Genomic DNA, 19,188 nt, shown 5'->3' on the forward strand with positions numbered 1-19,188 from the left:
TATTGATTAAAAGTATCGATTTTTTTTCATGATAAATTTTTCCATTTTCATATATGTTAAAAACAAAAATTCACACCAATAAACTACATCACATTTGTAAACATTGACCATTTTTTTTTGCCATTTCATTTGTTTATTTGATGAGATTGGCCATTGTCTAGTTTCGTTTTTGAAAATTGATATTTTTTTTTCATTTCATCAATTTACCATTTGGCATTCATCATCATCATGATCATCATCATAGAAATTTTGTCAAGGCGTGTAAAATGCATTAAATGAATGACAAAAAAAAAATTGTTTTTTCCATTTAAATGAATATAAATGAAAAATTGTATACAAAACAAACAAGCAACAATCAAAATGATGAACATTTCTCTTTCTGGTTGGTTGTTGTTGTTGTTGTTGTTGTTGTCATTGTTGTTGACATAACATACATTTGTTTTGTTAGATTGGATATGATGCACATAGTAGCAGTTACAATTGGCTAAATTTATCTCATCTTCAATGATTATGATGATGATATCGTTACACACCTGTGTTTAATGTGAATCAATGATCCATTAAAATTTCAATAGTTAGTTTATTCATTTCTTTTTGTGTATATTTACCTTTTTTCAACAATAACAACAACAACAACAGAAAAAACATGTTGATGTTGATGTGTTTTTTTTTCTCAATTATTGACAAAAAAAGGTGATAATAATTAGCTGTAAACAAAGTTGTTTTCCGGAAAATTTTTTTAGTTTTATTTTTTGACAAAATTCGTTCGTTTGCTGAATGTAAAATTTTTTGTTTGTTTGTTTGATTTCTTTTCATGTGTGTGTTTGTTTGTTTGTTTCCAATTCTTTTTTTCATTTTTCATTTACAAGGAATGCTGATGATGATGATTTGACATTCAAATTTGTTTTTATTTTGCAACAAGAAATTCTGTAATTCAATTCTCTCTTTTCAACAGAATATTCACGAATCAATCATTGTTTGTTTGTGTTTGTTTGTTGGATGGTATGAATTTTCTTATATTTTTTTCTTCTTCAACCTTTTATTCTCATTCATTTCCTTTTATTTTGAATCAAATTCAAAATAAACATTTGAATTTTTCTTTACAGAAATTCAAATGTTGTCTTTTGTATTTTTTTTCTCATTTTAAACATTTTCATTTCAATCCAGCATGACAGCAGACAAACGTACACACACACACACAGGAACTGGGCAATCGATTAGATAAATGTTTTCATTTCATTTACAGATCATTCTTGCATCATCTTCTCCTGTTACTTGTTGTTGTTGTTGTTGTTATTTATAGATTTGAAAAAAACACGGTTTGTTTGCTTGTTCACAAACACACACACACACGCACATTTTTTTTCGCACATTTGGGCAAACAAACGAACAAAAAAAAAATCTTAATGTGATTATTATAATCATTACACGTCGGGTAAATTTGATTTGATTTGATTTGATTTTTTTTTTATTATTCAAACAATTCTCATTAGTTTAAAAGGACATGCCATTTTACAAACACACACACACACAGTGATTCTTGATTGTTTCAAAAATTACCAAACAATGATAGTTTGAATGAATGGAAAAAAATTGATTAATCAATTCCTGGTTTAATAGATTTTGATTTTGATATTCGTTTTGTTTGGGTGTCCACAAAATTAAAATCAGAAATCTGCCCAAAAGTTTTCGTCTTTTTTTCCCTCGATTATTTCATGCATTCAAACACTATTTCTAATTACTTGATTTGCTTCTTCCTCTCTCTCTCTCTCTGCATTCGGTTGGTCTGATTTCCATTATTTTTCTCTTGTCTGGTTCATTTGGAATATTGTAACATTCTCCCCCTCATTTCTCGATATCGATTGATGATTGACCAAACAGCAAAAAAAAAAAAACAGCACAATATTCATTTCTATCATCGTTGTGTGTGTGTGTGTGTGCCTTTTTGATAATTTTTTTTTGTTTCTGCTTTTTTTTTATTCACAAACTTTTTTTTCATTGTAACTGGCAATCAAATCAAATACATATTATTGTTGGTCGGCATTTTTTTTTGTGTAAATTGTAATTTGTATTTAGTTTGTATTTTCATTGGTATTGGGCCTTTTTTCATTATTCAATGAATGAATGAATGTTTTTGCGTATTCGTGTGTTAGTGTGTGTAATCCATTCATTTGGAACCGAAAATTGTTTGATGATTTTTTCCGGTCAATATTCGTGATTAGATATTCCCCTCTTTATAAGTTGTCGTTGTTGTTGTTGTAGTTGTTAGTAATCATTAATGATTATTATTATCATGGACCAACCACAACAACCGCAACAATATTCGGGTATAGTTTACACACGTAAACATACAGATTTTTTTTTTCATCACCAGTTTTGTAAATGATAAAAACAATTTAAATAACAAAAATATGTTTTTTTTCTGTACCTTTCATAAATTTTGTGATGATGATGATGATGATCTTGATTATATTTTGCACGAATTTGTATTTTTTTTTATTCGATTTTATTCATTTGTTTGAATGAATGAATGAATGATTGAATGTTTTCTGGCCAATGTATATGTGTGTGTAAAGGTAAAAATAGAAACAAAATCTTGTTGTTTTGGTGTCTGGTTGGTGGAAACAACAACAACAACAACAAGTCGATGCTGTTCCACCTCGTTTCATTCATACAATTTATTTCATTTCGTAAAATTTTTTTTTCGTTTGTTTGCTTGGCATTTTTTTCTTTCTCTCTCTCTCGTAGTCACAATGAAGAGAAATTAGACAATTTTTCATTTTGGATACAAAAAAAAAATAAAAATAAAAAAAAAACACTGACATCATTATCGGCAATCAACGAATCAATGTTGTATTTGACTTGACTTGGCTTGATTGCTGCTACCTGTGTATATTATCTACTCTTTGGTTATGGTTGGAATATGAAAATAATTGTTTTTTTTTTGCTTCAAATTTTCTTTTAAAAACTTGTTGTTTGTTGTTTGCTGTTTTTTTTCTTGAATTCAAACTTCATTCTTACGTTTTTTTTTTTTTTTTTTTTTTTTTGGTTAGTTTTTTTTTCTATCCAGAAACTAAGTATCAGTCAGAAGGTCAAAGTTATTTAATGTAGATCTTTCGTCGAAAAAAAAACCGTACCGAATGATTAAAGTCAGAAAGAAAAAAAAATGATGACGATGTTCGTGTTTTTTTTTTCATTGTGGCAATAAAAAAAAGTGCCAGAATGATGAGACTTGTTTGTTTGTTTGTTCTCAATTAAACAGAAAAATTTTTATTTTTTTCTTTTGCGAAATGAATGAATTGTTCAATGATGAGATGAGTATACCAATCATGGCATAATATAGAATCAAGTCATGGCGCCATATTGATGGTGATGATGATGATGATTAACTGCACGCAATACTTGAATTCAATGGATTTTTATTTTCATTTTTAAATAATATAATTTCACATATCGATTCATTTGATTCATTCATTCATTCATATTTCCACTATTAGTTTTTTTGCGAAAAAAAATTGTTATTTGTAACTATATGAAAACATCATCTGTGTTGGATTCACTACTCAATTTTTTTCTTCTAGTTGATTAGTTAGTTACATTGATGATGATCATGATGATGTGAAAACAAAGAATACAATCATTTGCTACTTAATTTTATTCCTAAAATTCATATTTTTTTTCCACCAATCATAATAATGATGATGATGAATATATTAATATTTGCTTTTGCAAATATTGCCAATTCTCATCATCATCATCATCATCATCATTTGTATTTGATTATCATTGATTGATTGGTCCAATGGAAATGAATGAATGAATGAATGAGAAATTTTTTTTTCTTTTGTTCTCCATAAAAAAAATCTGATTTTTTCTTGCGTGATAATTCATCTTCATCATCATCATTCGAATATATATCTAAACAGGATATATCATCATCATCATCATTGGAGTAAGAAATGTCAGAAAAAAAATGAATGTACAAACGAAATGAAATGATGTCAATTGGCTCATCTTATTGTTTGATGATTATGGCAGCCAGACTGACGACTTTTTTTTTTTTTTTTTTTGACGACCGACGATTTTGCCCATCATCATAATTATCGATCAAATAGGCGTCAATATCATTAGATCATGATGATGATGATTATGATGAATCAAATCAGTGTATTGAAAGAAAAAAAAATGATAAATACCTTTGGTTCAAGTGGAAAAAAATTTTTTTTCAGATTTTCAGATTTTTTTTTTGAAGCGTACACGATCATCATCATTATTATTATTATTATTAAAATGTCGATTTAGAAAATGATGGAATGATGACGGCGCCGCCGGTTCAATACACGCACAACACACAGGAATTAGACAATGAAAATTAAGAGACCCTCTCTCTCTCTCTCTCTCTCTCTCTCTGTTTCTCGCATTGTGTAATATTGGTGTAAGAATAATGCAGCAGAATAATTCTTTCATAATTGCTCCACTTCATCATCATCATCATCATCATCATGATCAATTGGTCGGTGTTTTTTTTTCTTGGTATATGATGATGATGATGATGATGATTAAACAACATCTCAACAAACAAACGAATAATTTCAATATAAAGTTTCGATTGGTTCGATTGTATTGATTGGTTTTTTTTTCTTACTTTTGCTCATAAATACTGTTCATCATCACCAAAAAAAAAAATTGTGTTTTTACGACGAAAAATTATTGCTGTTGTCCATTATTTGTTATTAGTTCGGTATATGCATACATCAAATGTAATTGTATGCAATTCATTCCATTCATTCATTCATCCAAGAGACACACACACGCGTATAATTCATCTTTTTTTCCAATCGATGATGATGATCAATGATCAATAAATATATATTGGAAATGTATGAAAAATAATTACATTTGATTACTTCCTGCTAATTTACTGCGCAAAAATAATGCTTCTTGTTTTTGTTGTTTTTTTTTGTTATTTTCATGATGAACAGAAAGATGATTTTTTTCGCATTGTCGATTGGTGCAATTGCAATGGAACGAAAAAAAAATCCCAAGTAGTTTTTGTTTCAAATGATCATGATGATTAATGTACTATTGATTGATTCGTCTGCATTTTTTTTCATTGATTGATTGATTGATTGATTTGTGGAGAGAGAGAGAGACTAATTAATGATAATAATTGTCTGGGTTTTGTATGTCTGATTTTTCGTTTTTTTTCATTTCAAAAATTCATTGTATCGTGTTGATTAGATTTCTGTTTTTTTTTTTTTTTGTTGATGATTAACTTTTTTTTCATCATTACCGCCCATTTATTATTACGAGTGTTGATGATATTTTTTCAGGTGTTAGTTTTCCTGAATAGAAAAAATGAAATGAATTCATAATCATCATCATTTGATGATCGTAGACGACTTGTAGTCAGATTGACTGAATTTCAATAAATCGATCACACTATGATTAGTTGTATGGTCGGTCGGTCTGTTGGTCTTTCAATCGGTGGGTAGTAAAAAAAAAAGAGAGAGAGAGATTTTAGCCATCATCTGAATTATTAACCATTGATCGACTTGCGTGTATGTTTTTTTTTTTTTTTTTTTTTTTTTTTTTTGATTTAAACCTGTCAAAATGAAAAAAAAAGAAATTATTTTCCAGCGACTAGAATATATATGAATAGATAGTCTAGAATTATGATTCTGGACACTAAATCGCCATCATCATCATCATCAACACCATCGCCATCATGGTAATTAGACACTAGCAAAACCAAAAAAAAAAAAAAAAATTGACACATTTCCACAATAATTTCCAAATTTTTATTTATTTCGTTCGTACATAATTATATTGATATAATGAATATTCTTTTTTGTTCACTTTTTTTTTAATAATAGCTATCTCTGTAGATCAAAAAAAATTTTTTTTTTGGTTCGTCGTTCTCTTGTTTCTTTTACTTTTGTTTGCGTGTGTGTGTGGGTGAATCCAGGTAAGAAAAAAAAATCATTATTTTCATTATTATGGGTTATGATTACGTATGTTGTTGATGATGATGATGATTATTATAATTTTGGCCATTCTTTCTGTTTTGTATTTTTGACCAAAATTTGATTCCAAAACGACAACGATGACGATGATGATAATCACACCGTTTTGGTCAATGGTCAACGCCAAAAGATTTTTGTTTTTTTTTTTATATCTACGAATCGGATTTAGATTCATTTGATTGTTTTATTTTTTTGTTTGTTTGTTTGTTTGGTTTTTGTTGATTTGTTTTTTTTTTTTTTTTTGTTTGAAACATGATGATATGGATGCCAAACTGGAAACGTTGAGTATCGATTATATCATTGTTTTTTTTTCACATTGTTGACAAGTTATTCAATCATCTATCCATTTAATCAATCAAACAAACTTTTTCTCTCTTATTTTGTTGTTGGTTATGGCCAAAAATAACAAACAAATCGTATTTGAATGAATCAATCTTAATCTGTCTAAACACACACACACACACACACAAATAGCACATAGATAACTGAACCATTATCATCATCACTATCAACCACCAACAACAAACTATCCACTATTACCACCTACCATCTTAAGAGTTTAAATTTAGGTGGATATAGAGAACAAAAACGGCAGGTACTGTGTGTTATAATAATAATAATGATAATAAAAATAATAAAGCTTAAGATCGTTCATTCATTCATTATTCCTTAAAGGTAGATGATCAGTTTTTTTTCTCTCTTAGCTTTTTACCATTACGGTTTGATTAATGATACTGACACGTTTTCAACATAGAAAAAATAGAAAGAAGACGTTTTATTTTTCTTTCGGTTTCTTTTTGTTGTTGTTGTTGTTTGAAAATGAATGAAAACATTTCAATTTGTCTGCGTGTGTGTGTGTGTGTGTGTGTTTCAACGTTTCTTAACGTCATCATCATTATTCATTTTATTCAATTAGTCTTGTTGAGTGAATGATCATCATGGGCCGTGTTCAACATCATCATCAAATCAATTTATTAATTGAAAATGATGAATGACGGGTATTTTTTTTTATTTTTACCCAAAAAGAAAAAAAAATACCGGAAATTAAATTTGACAATGAAATTTTTCTCTATAATCATCAAAATCTATAACAATGAAAACTATATTATTTTTTTCTGATTCAAAATTACAAATTGAAATTTTCAATTTATATACAATAACATTGAACAGAATTATTATCGATTGATTTGTATACCGATTCTATGAGGGTGATCATAATGATGATGATGGTCCAATGATGAAAATGGTTACAATCGATGATAATCAATTGATGACCAGCATTATGATCTAACCATCATCAGGTTTTTTTCATTGACATTGACTGATAGTAATTACCGGTTTTATATATATCGACACTTTTTTTGTTGTTGTTGTTGATGAATAATAATGGAGGGGGGATGAGGGAAAAAAGAATAAATTCACCCTACATTTATTCATTCATTCGTTCATCAAATGATTTGAACTAATTTCAAGTTTAATTTTATTATTGTTGTTGTTATCAAATTGATATTATCAATGGGTTGTTGTTGTTGTTGTTGTCGTTATTGGGCCCATTGCTTTCTATTCTTTATTCATTTTTATTCACCACTATATTCATAATAATCATCATTATCATGCTGTTATTTAGTATGATGATGATGATGATAAAGGATGCAAAATAGGATGTTTTTCTTTTTTTTGGAGAACAAAAAAAAATAATAATTCCACCACAGCGAAATAGGGAAAAAAATCTACTCCTCGAAGATGAGATAATGTTGATTACGATGATGATGAAGATGATGATGAACAATGATCAACAACGACAAGAATGAAGGATGCTGTTGTCGTGGTTGTTGTTTCGTTCATTTTTTTTATGAATAAAGGTCTAATTACCACCATTTTGGTTATGGCCATCAACTATTTTTATTATTTTTTTTCTGTAGATGCTAACACATTTTATTTATTATATGAACAAAACACAAGATCTGTGGTTCACAATAAATGGCGGACATTGAATGTGTGTGTGTGTCTGTGTTTGTATTCATAATGATAATCATCACCGATCGAGAATAACAACAGTTCATCATCAGCATCAAAGTTTAAATTGATGATGATGATGATGAACTTTTATGAAGATCCGGTTTCATGTCAAAAAAATAACTAACTAACTAATGTCGCAAGCGGTGTTTTTTTTTTTGTTCATTCATTTATTCGCTATTTTTCTCTGTTTCTTTTATTTTTTTTTTTTTTTGAACACGACAAACACGAACATCACTATTACTAGTACCACCATAGCCACCACCAACACAATCGCAAAAAAAAAATGACTGACACATCTTGATCAACAACAATTTTTTTTTGTGCATGGTAAATTAAAAAAAAAGGAATTGAAAACACACACACACACCACACACAGGTAAATTGGGCTGAAAATATTAAATTAGATATATATATAAAAGTAATGATAGTAATTACTCATCATTTTTCTATCTATCTATCCAATACATCTTTTTTTTCCACATTTTTTTTAATGATTTTTTTTTGTCCATTTAAATGTGGAACTGTGTTTTTTTTTCACCATTTCAAAAACGAAATGAAATGACCAAACAAAAAAAAAAATGCAATGTTTTCACGTTTATTTTTCAATGATAAATATGATATATAATGACAATAATAATAAAAACACAAGCCATTGTAATGTATTTGATTTTATCATTTGAGAGATTTTTTTTTTGGTCATTAATTTTTTGGCATGTGTGTGTATGTGTGTATGTATGGCTTTTTTTTCATCCATCCACATAATTATAATCTTGATGATGGTAATGACTTTTCTTTCATCATAGAAATTTGAATATATTGATGATGATGATGATTGAATTTGTGAAAACATAAATAATCGCCATGAAAAAAAAAATGTTTTTCATTTATAATGCACGACAATTAATTATAAGAAATGAATGGAATGGATAATTTCTCTCTTTCTCTCTTGCTTTCTTTGATAGGATTGATTGATTGTGCTAATGACATTTTTTTTTCATTCATTTCTTGGCTTTTGTGTCTTGTGTAATGATAATTTTCATTTCTTTTTTTTCATATATTTTTTTTTTTTTTGACGCGCCCTCTTTGTCTATTCGGTCGGTGTGTATGAATGTTGTTGTATATAATGAGTATGGATAAAAAAAAAAATTCATTTTCAATGACCATATCACGAATTAATCTTTTTGTTTAATCTAAAGAAATTGTTAATGTAATGGAATCATGCGCAGAAAAAAAAACAACTCTTTTCTCTGTACATTTACATCATCATCATTATGTGTATTATAATGATGATAATGACTTTTCTTTATAGATTCAATCATCATTAACAGTTTGTTTCGTTTGCATATAATGAAAAAAAAACACACCCAGTGACAATGATATCAATTAATATCATTGCATGTTGTTGTGTCGTAGGTGTCAAATATTTTCTTTTGTGTGACACATTGTTTTATTTATTTATTTATTTTTTTTTTTTTTGAATTTCGTCATCATCATCATTGAGTGTTGCAAAAATAAAAAAAATTCCGAGAAAAACAATAGCCATTTTTATGCAACAAACAAACAAAAACCATCTTTGGTTTACGATCTATGTACGTAGTTAATTTTTCTAGCATTCATTAATGATTTATAATGACATAATAATCAAAATCTGGTTGAATATATAATCATTTAAATATGGGAAAAAATAATAGATTTCATAATGGCAAAAAATAGGAAAAAAAACAATAGACACACCGATCGATTTAAGCGAACCGATCATCATCATCATTAAAATTTTCAAGAGAAATTTTCCAGATTTTATTTTATTCATTTTTTTTTCTTCTTCCATCACTAAAAATGAAATAAAATTCATTGAACAATGAGCGCAAATGATTCATGAGTAAGGGAATAAAACAGTGGAGAACACAAAACAAAAGTGTAGCGATTCTTGAACCTACACACAAACACAACACACAATGGACAACAACAATAATTATGACTTATCATTGATTGTCTATGATTTTTTTTTCTCTTCCATTTTCATTTGATTTAAGAAAATTTCTTTTTTTTTTTGCAAAAAAAAACTATTAAAACCTGGTCGTCATTTGATGATTTTTAATGACTTGGATCAGATTCTGTTTTTGTTGTTGTTGTTGCTGCAGTGTATGTTTTGTGTTTACAATATTATTATTCTGATGATGATGATGATGATCAATTGTCATTATCATCATCATACATATTACCATATTGAAATTGAACCAAATGTTTTTTTTTCTTCTGCTAATGAATCATTTTACTATTCAACTTATTAGCTGATGATGATTATTATTTGTTCATGGTTCATATAGCTCTTTATTCTACGTAGAAAATTGAAATATGACCGTGTGTGACTGTGTGTGTGTCTGTCTGTGTTTTACATTATTTTTCGTCGTTGACTTTTAATAATGATAATGATTAGACTACAAAATCTACCACCTTCTCAAGAAGAAATACTTTCACACACACACACACACACATATTCTTTATATGGATACAATATAAATGATGCATGATGGCCAATTATCACCAACAACACACACTCAATTAGTGATGATGAAGAAAAAAAAAAATGCCCGAGTGGGTAACCAAAAAATGTCAATAAATGGCCATCATATTGAAAACATACACACACACACACACACAATGTCAACAAAATAATTGATTTTCCACAAATGAAAACGGGTTGTTTCGAGTTTGAGTTTTATTCTTTTTTTTTGTTTTATATACACACACACCCAGGATAAACATCTAATGAATTCAGATTAATTCTAATAAAAATGACCATTAACCGATAAATAAAAAAGCAAAAACATTTATCATTCATAGTTGTGACCATTACAAGAGATGCAAACACGCGTGTGTGTGTGCATGTGTGTGTTTCAAGTCCGGTTATTACAGATCTTTTGTATTTCATATTTGTTTGTTTGTTTTTTTTTTCTTATTGACAAGAAACAGTGAAAATAAATTTATTTTTCTTCGAAATTCCTTGTTGTGTGTACAAGATATTCATAACTTTTTTTTTGTTTTTTGAAAAAAAAATAAAATTTTTCATTGTCTAACTTTATGTGTGTCCAGATGTGAAGAAAAAAAAATTGGACAGAATGAACATTATAAATTGGGTTATAAATTATCATCACACACACATAGTCGATGAAAAATGTATGGAACAAAATTTTTCTCCTTGTAGAGCCATCTTTGTTTGTAATGTGCATGTGTGTATGTGTAGGTGGAAGAATTGATCAAGAGAAAAAAAAGATCATTATTCATTTCGAGGTAAAAGATCTGATTAATGTGTATGTGTGTATATGTCTGTGTCTTTCTTGCTGTTTTTTTTTCTTTTTTTAAATAACTGATTTGCATTATCTTTGATGTCCGGATGGTCATCATCATCATCATCATCATCATCATCTTTTGTCCATCAAATACAATCCTCATCATCATCATAATATAAATGAACAAAACAAAAGCGAAACAAAATAAAATAAAATAAAAAACTTTTAACAAAAGCAATGACATACACACACATACAGTTCATTCACATTTGATCATCATTATCAATGATGATGATGATGATGATTATGTAATGATTTAATGATGCTATCGAGCAGTTAAGCCGAAAAAAACATTCATTTATTCATTGCCAACTCTTTCGTATGTTTTTAGTATTGTCATTTTATCATAGAAATACTGAAGATTTTTTTTCAAAATGAAATTTTTCAATTTTTTTCTAATCAAATTATCTCTTCTCTGTATCTGTGTGTGTGTTGGTGGTGGTGGTTGTGGTGTGATCATTATCATCAATTTTTTTTTCAACGTATTTTCCACCTTTGAAATCAGTGTGTGTGTGTGTGTGTGGGCGTTTAGGTTTCATTTTATTTCTCTCACTATATTAGCCTAATTACAATTATCATAATGACTAGATATTACTTATGTAGGGATTTTTTTCTTCATCTTTGAATTTTTTTTCCTCTCGAAATATCATCATCATCATCATTATCATGATTTTATAGTGGTGGCAGCACAACAGAATTTTATTTGTCTCTCAGTTTATTTGATCAATTCAGTGCAATTTATTCATTCATTCAATCGTTGTTTTGCTAATTCATGCATGCATTAAATTTTTTTTTTTTTTTTTTGTTCATTCGTTTTTCAATTTTAATTTCTAGTTTTTTCAACTTTTTTTTGTGTATGAAATTTGGAGGCGGAGGATCATCATCATGATCATCATGATGATCAGGATCATCATCATCATCTGTCCAGTGTCAATGTTTTCATCTATTGGTTGGGCGCTCTGTTTTTTTTCCCTGTTCTTCATCAGATCACATACTAAACTGAACTCTATTTATAATGAATAGATGGATGGATAGATTTTAATGTTTTGGAATCGATGAATTCTCTCTCTTTCTGTCTCGCATTTTTTTTTCTTCATCGTGAATAAAGTTTGTAATTATAATAATTATAGATAGAAATAGACTCAAAAAAAACTGGTTTTTTTCAACTCTGGATTTTCATATTCGTTTATAATAAACTTGATCGTGATGAAATTATAGATGATATAAATGCGGCAACAGAGAGATAGAGAGAGAGAGAAATGAAGAAAAAACAACAACAAATGCAAAATTAAAAGGTAAAAATAAAATAAAAATGAAAAAATATTCATTGAATTTATCACTGAGCAAGTCTGTACATTATTCATCATCATCATCGTCAGCATTGTAATTGCATAGCATCATTCTATCCAATCAAATCCAAATGGCTCTTTTCATTACGCTACTAATTTGCTGCATCACTTTTTTTTCTATGCATTCTATGCTTCATTGCTTACAACTCAAACACTAACACATATGGTGGTGGTGGTGGTGGTTTCTATTTTTCTTCTTAATTACAATCACACACACACACACATCATTTGCTTTATATATAAGATGATGATGATGATGAGAAAAAGAGAGAATCATTGAGTTAAAACCTCCTTTTTTTTCTCAACATCTAGCTTTACATTTGAATTGAATGGAAATGAAAAAAAAAAAAAATTTTCTTGTTTAATCACCTCTTCTTCTTCTTATTCTTCATCATCATCATCATCATCGTCTTTCTGTTGTTTCTGTAGATCTTTCATTCATTTCATTATTTCGTTCGTACACACAAATGATGATATGTGATCAATCCCATTTTATTTTTTATTTTTTATTATTCTACCGACAATTAGAACCTCCTACTTTTTTTTTCTTCTAGTAATTTATTATTATTATTATCATCATCATCATTATTATCATTGAAATATAGTGAGAATCAAGCAAATAATAATGATGATGATGATGAGATAGTTTAATCAACTAAACTAAACTAAACTAAACAACACCTACCCAAAACAACATACACATAGAGAAACGATTAAATGAATGGTATGATCTGTGTGTGTGTGTGTGTGAGTTTTTTTTTTGTTGAAAAAAAAATTCCTGAGCTCCACCTGTTATATTAATTTTCGCCATGGTTCATCATCATCATTATTAATAATAATGGCATTAGTTCAGCATCATTATCATCATCATCATCATCATTTTAATCGTTTAATGATGATGATTATTATTATTATTGTTTGCCAATATGAATCTTTATAGATGTAATTTTTTTTTTATTTCAACAATCCTGTGTGATGATGATGATGATGATGAATCTGCTCTGTGTATATAAACAAATGCAGAACAATAGGAGAAAGAATTCTGAATAATGAATGTTTAAAAATGTAATATAAACACACACACACACACACACACACACACACACACAATATATACTTGGCTAAAAGGGCAATGAATCTTTCTTAATTTTCTCGTTTGATTCAATTGTTACCATTATCGATTTTTTACGTTTTTTTTTTTTTAAATTTCATTCATTCATTCATAGGTTTTTGTTTTGTTTTGTTTTGTCAAAAAAAAAAACCAGCTTCATTCAGTATTCTTTTGATTATTGATAAATGTTTTTTGTGATTGGTTATGGCCAACATATAGTTGATGATGATGATGATGATGATGATAATAATTTGTTCAATTATTTTCTTCTGATTTCTGATCATAATCATTATCATAGACAAAAAAACAACATTGACATGAACATAACAATATGGTAGTAGTAGTAGTAGTAGTAGTATGGTGAAAATAACAATTTGATCAAATGATTGATCATTCATTCATTCATTCGTTCGATGAATCTTTATTTTTCTTTGAATCATCATCACAATAATAATTTTTTTTTTCGCTGTTGTTCAATGAAAATAAAAACAAGAAATATACTATAGTATGATCGTAGTTGTGATGATGGCGGTGGTGATGGTGGTAATAATTTGGTCATAATTAGTTGTGATCACAAGATCCAGAAAAAAAAACAACCAACCAACCAACCAACCAGTCTCATCATCATCATCATCATCATTATTATTTATTGAATGGATGATTGGCGCCAAATTTCCGCTGTAAACAAAAATAAAATACACACACACACACATACACAGACGCAAAGAAAAAGATCAAATGGACATGGTCCAATTATCTACACATACATTGTTCATATCATCATCAAACAATTGACATTTTAAATCATAAATCGTGTGTGTATGTATGTATGTCCATCGATAATCACTTGTTGGTCAGTTTGTTTGTTTGTTTGTTTGTATCAATGAATCGTAGTCGTTTGATAAATGTTGGAATAAAAAAAACAAAAAAAGAAAAAAAGATGAATCTGTTTCTCTCCCTCTCTCTCTCTCAAGAAAAAAGTGATTATTAATAATAATTTTTCTCATCTCTCCATTTATTGGGGGCCATTGTCCGTGTTGATATTTGGTTATTTTTTTTTCATTTTTCATTTTTTTTCTGTGTTTCGTTTCATTTCATTCGTTCATTCAAATTTCGAGGTTTTCTTCTTTTTTTTTTATTTTATTCACCACCACCATTGTTTCTTAGATTTGTCTGTCAATGTTATTATAATGATGATGATGAGATGAATGCAATCTTTCTGATAATCATCATCATCATCATCATATCGAAATTGTTCGATTGATTGTTTGTCTCTCGATCTTTCTCTCTCTATGTGATTTCTGTGTTTGCTATAGTTATAATTTTCATTTTTGCATTTCATTTCATTCATTCATTCACAAGATTATTAACATTAATTTCATACGATTGAATCTTGAATTGATTTTTTTTCTCTTCAAATTTTGTGTTTTTTTTCTTATTTTGGTTTTTTTTTGAATTTATTTTTACCTATATGTTTTCATTTCATTTCATTTCAATTTTTTTTTTGTTTTTTTTTTCATTTCTTTGTCATTTCATTCTGTTGGAAAAAAAAATCCACACATACACACGCATATGTGTGTGTGTGTGTGTGTGTGTGTGTGTGTGTTATGCTCGAATTGTTGTTGTTGTTGTCGTTGTTGTCCAATATAATTACAGCATTTGATAATCATCATCTTCATCTTAGTCCAATTTTGTTTCGTTTCAATCATTATTTTTGTTGTTGTTGTTGTTATTCTTTTTTTTCATCAATTGCTTCCAACCACATATATACACGATTATAGTGTTGAATTTATTTTTTATTTTTTCCTCTCTCTCTCTACCTCTGTTGTTTCCCCTCTCTTTCTGTCCCACCACCGTTAAAATATTCATATGCACACACACACACACACATAATGATTATTATTATGATTTGTAAAAAAACAAGAAAATCTAGAGAAAATTTTCTCATTCCATGTGTGTGTGTGTGTGTGTGCATAAAGATAATTTTCATATTTTTCATTTTGTTCATCATATCAATATCACATAGATCACTGATCATCATTGATGTTGTTATTATTTTTTCCTCATCATCATCATCATCATCATTATAATCATTTTTTTTTGATGAAAATTTTTGATTTGAATCGTTTTTTTTTGTTGTTGCAATAATAATAATAATCATTTTCATCCATTGTACACGAATCCATTTTTTTTTCATTGATTAGGATGTGTGTTTTGTTTTGTCATTACAAATTTTTTTTATTATATCACAATGATGATGATGATCATCATCATCATGAATCAATTGATTCCTATGATAATGAGAACAGAATCGACATATTCATCATTATCATCATCTTCATGATGATCATGGTCAAACAAAAGAAAAAAAATTTTTTCTTGGGCATTCATTTTCACGATTTTCGTTACTCTTGTTTCTCCTTTTTTTTCCATCATCATTGATTTACTCTTTTTTTTCTGTAAAAAAAAAATTAAAAGAAATGAAATAAATATCTATCTATCTAGTCGTCGTGATCATTGACTCCTATTTTCTTTAATATGATGGTAGACGCTTGTCATCTTGTTTGATGATGATGATGATGATGATGGCGGTGGTGGTGATGGTGGTGGTCATCCAACAAAATAACCATCATCATCATCATCATTGTTGTTGATCCAAGACAATAATGTCTATGTGTGTTTGAAAGTATGTTTTTTTTAAATAAAAAAAAAACACAAATTCATCAAAAAAGATCATCTTTAATGATCTATGACCAATTCCTGTTTGTATGTTGTATGATGATGATAAAATAATATATACACACACACACGAAATATATTTAAGGCATCAGCAGCAAATTAGTCTTGTAATAATAATAACCGATTATACCGGTTGATGGAGGGGGGTGGTGGTTGTGATGGTTGTGTATAATAACCACAACCATAATCATCATCATCATATTGGACACACACACACACATACACAAAAACATTAGTGACATGTAAATTGAACATTACCGTCATTATCATCATCATCATCATCAGCATTGTATTTTCATAATATCGATTTGTCAGTCATTTTATGTGCAGGTAGAGTGCTTTGTAGAGTTGAACAAAAAAAAAAAAAAAAAAAATACAGGATGGAATGTTTGGGGGGAATGAGAACCATTGGAAATCCAGAATATGATCATTATTATAAATGAGACATGTCATTTTTCTTTTTTTTTCTTGTTTTGTTTGTAAATGTGGCCAGTCTAGTTCGCTATTTTATTCACCATCCAATAATAATGTCTGTGTACGAGCAATGTAATTTTAATAATCAACAACGTTATCATTAAAAAAAAATTGAATACAAAAAAAAAAAAACGAAAAACGACAACATCCATAGCTCACATTTCAACCATTGTGTGTGTGTGTGCGCTTGTGAACATCGAAATTTTCTCTTTTTCTGCTGCTCGACCACCATTGTAATTAAGCATTTTTCTTTATTGTCAGTTTTGGATAAATTTCAATGATTATAGCATGGTTTTTCGTGCAAACAAAAATGACAACATTTACCATTCAGTGGGCTAGTGGTTTTTTTTCGATTCGGAAAACGGAACAAATGTTTTCACATGGAAATTCCACATTCTTATTTGTCTATGGAAAATTAAATAAATGCCATATAAAACCACAAATTCAATACTGGAATCCTTTCATGGGCAAAGAATTTTTCTTTTTCTTTTTGTTTCGTTTCGTTTTGTTTCCTTGCAGTAGCATCCCTTATTTCCTATTGATTCATATTCTACATTATTATTAAAAAAAATCATCATCATCATCATCATTATTTGACTTGTTTGAAATTTCTACATTCAAACAAACCTTTTAAAACACAAATTCATTCAATTTTTTCATTTTCATTTCATTTTGAAACTAGGGAACCAAGAATAAAAAAAAAAGAAAAGAAATTATTCAAACCCAAAAGAATCTTCATATGTGTGTGTGTGTGTGTGTGTGTTTGGGCAAAGAAAATGAAAAAATTTTTTCAATTCAAACAAAATTTTTCTAGTTCCATTTCAATATATTACCCATCATCATCATCATCATCAGAAACATTTTTAATAATATTAAAATTAGCTCTTTCAGATTCTTTTGGTTTCCAGAATAAAAAAAAAATTCAATTCAATACAATCATCATCCCTTTGAATAATGAATGTTGAATACACACCGAATACGACCGACCGAATGTTTGTTGCTAAAATGAGATGAAATTGCAAAAAAAAAAATTTTACTTTTTTTTCCACCCAGGGAAATGAAACTATCAAAAGGATGGGCAACAACAACGATATTTGCATTCGTGTGTGTGTGTGTGCCCATGTTTAAAATGTTTCACATTTTCAAATGCCCCCCCCATCACCACCGCCACCACCACCAGAACATTAATATGTGAATGGATGATGGAGATTCTTCTATCGATTATTCTTCTTGTATTGCGCCCTCTTTCCATTGATTCTATTTAGATTCATTCATTTGATTTTTCACTTAAAAGGAATAACTAATGTCGTTGTTAATAATAATGATTTAAATAGTAGGAAAAAAAATTAAATTCCTTCAATTTTCCATTACATTGCCAATATGTTTGTGCATGTGTGTGTGTGTGTGTGTGTTAAAGTGAAATATTGAAAATTCTTTTCATTTCGTTTGCATTCAACCATCCATCCGATTCTATTAGTTTTTAACGCTTGAATCCATTTAAAATTTTAGGTACATTTGTTGAAGCAAACTAGTGAGTGAGCGAGTGAGTGAATGAGTGAAATGAGAATGGGCAAGTTTCGGGAACAATTTTTTTTGTTTTGTTTTGTTTCGTTTAAATTTTTTTTTTTTTTTTTGAATTCATTCATTCAGTGATTTTGGATTTTAATGTTTGTTTGATTTTCGTTTTTTTCGCTTTCATTTTCTTTTTTTTTGATATTTTTCATTTCCAGTTCCAAAGTTCAGAGTAAAATTTTTTTCCTCGCATATCAATTTGAGGTAAATGAATATATGCCTCGTCCAGCCATCTGGTGACAATCGTAGACACTTGTATTTGAATTTTTTTTTATTTTTTGGTTCGGAAGTTGATTTTCCAAAACTAATGAAAAACATTTAAATTCAAATAAAATTTGATACTTTTCACGATCATCATCATCATCATGTAATAATTATGATTGCAATATATTCATCATCATTATATGCTGAAGGTCATATCTACAACAATGATGTTGATAGCCGACAAAAAAACTAGGTCACCTAGGCGGTTTATGCAGGTGTGATGGATCAATCGAATCATCAAATTAAAAACAACAACGACAACAACAACAACAACAACAAAAGAA

Source organism: Dermatophagoides farinae, chromosome 3 (assembly GCF_024713945.1).
Source record: "Dermatophagoides farinae isolate YC_2012a chromosome 3, ASM2471394v1, whole genome shotgun sequence".
Taxonomy (NCBI): Eukaryota; Metazoa; Arthropoda; class Arachnida; order Sarcoptiformes; family Pyroglyphidae; genus Dermatophagoides; species Dermatophagoides farinae.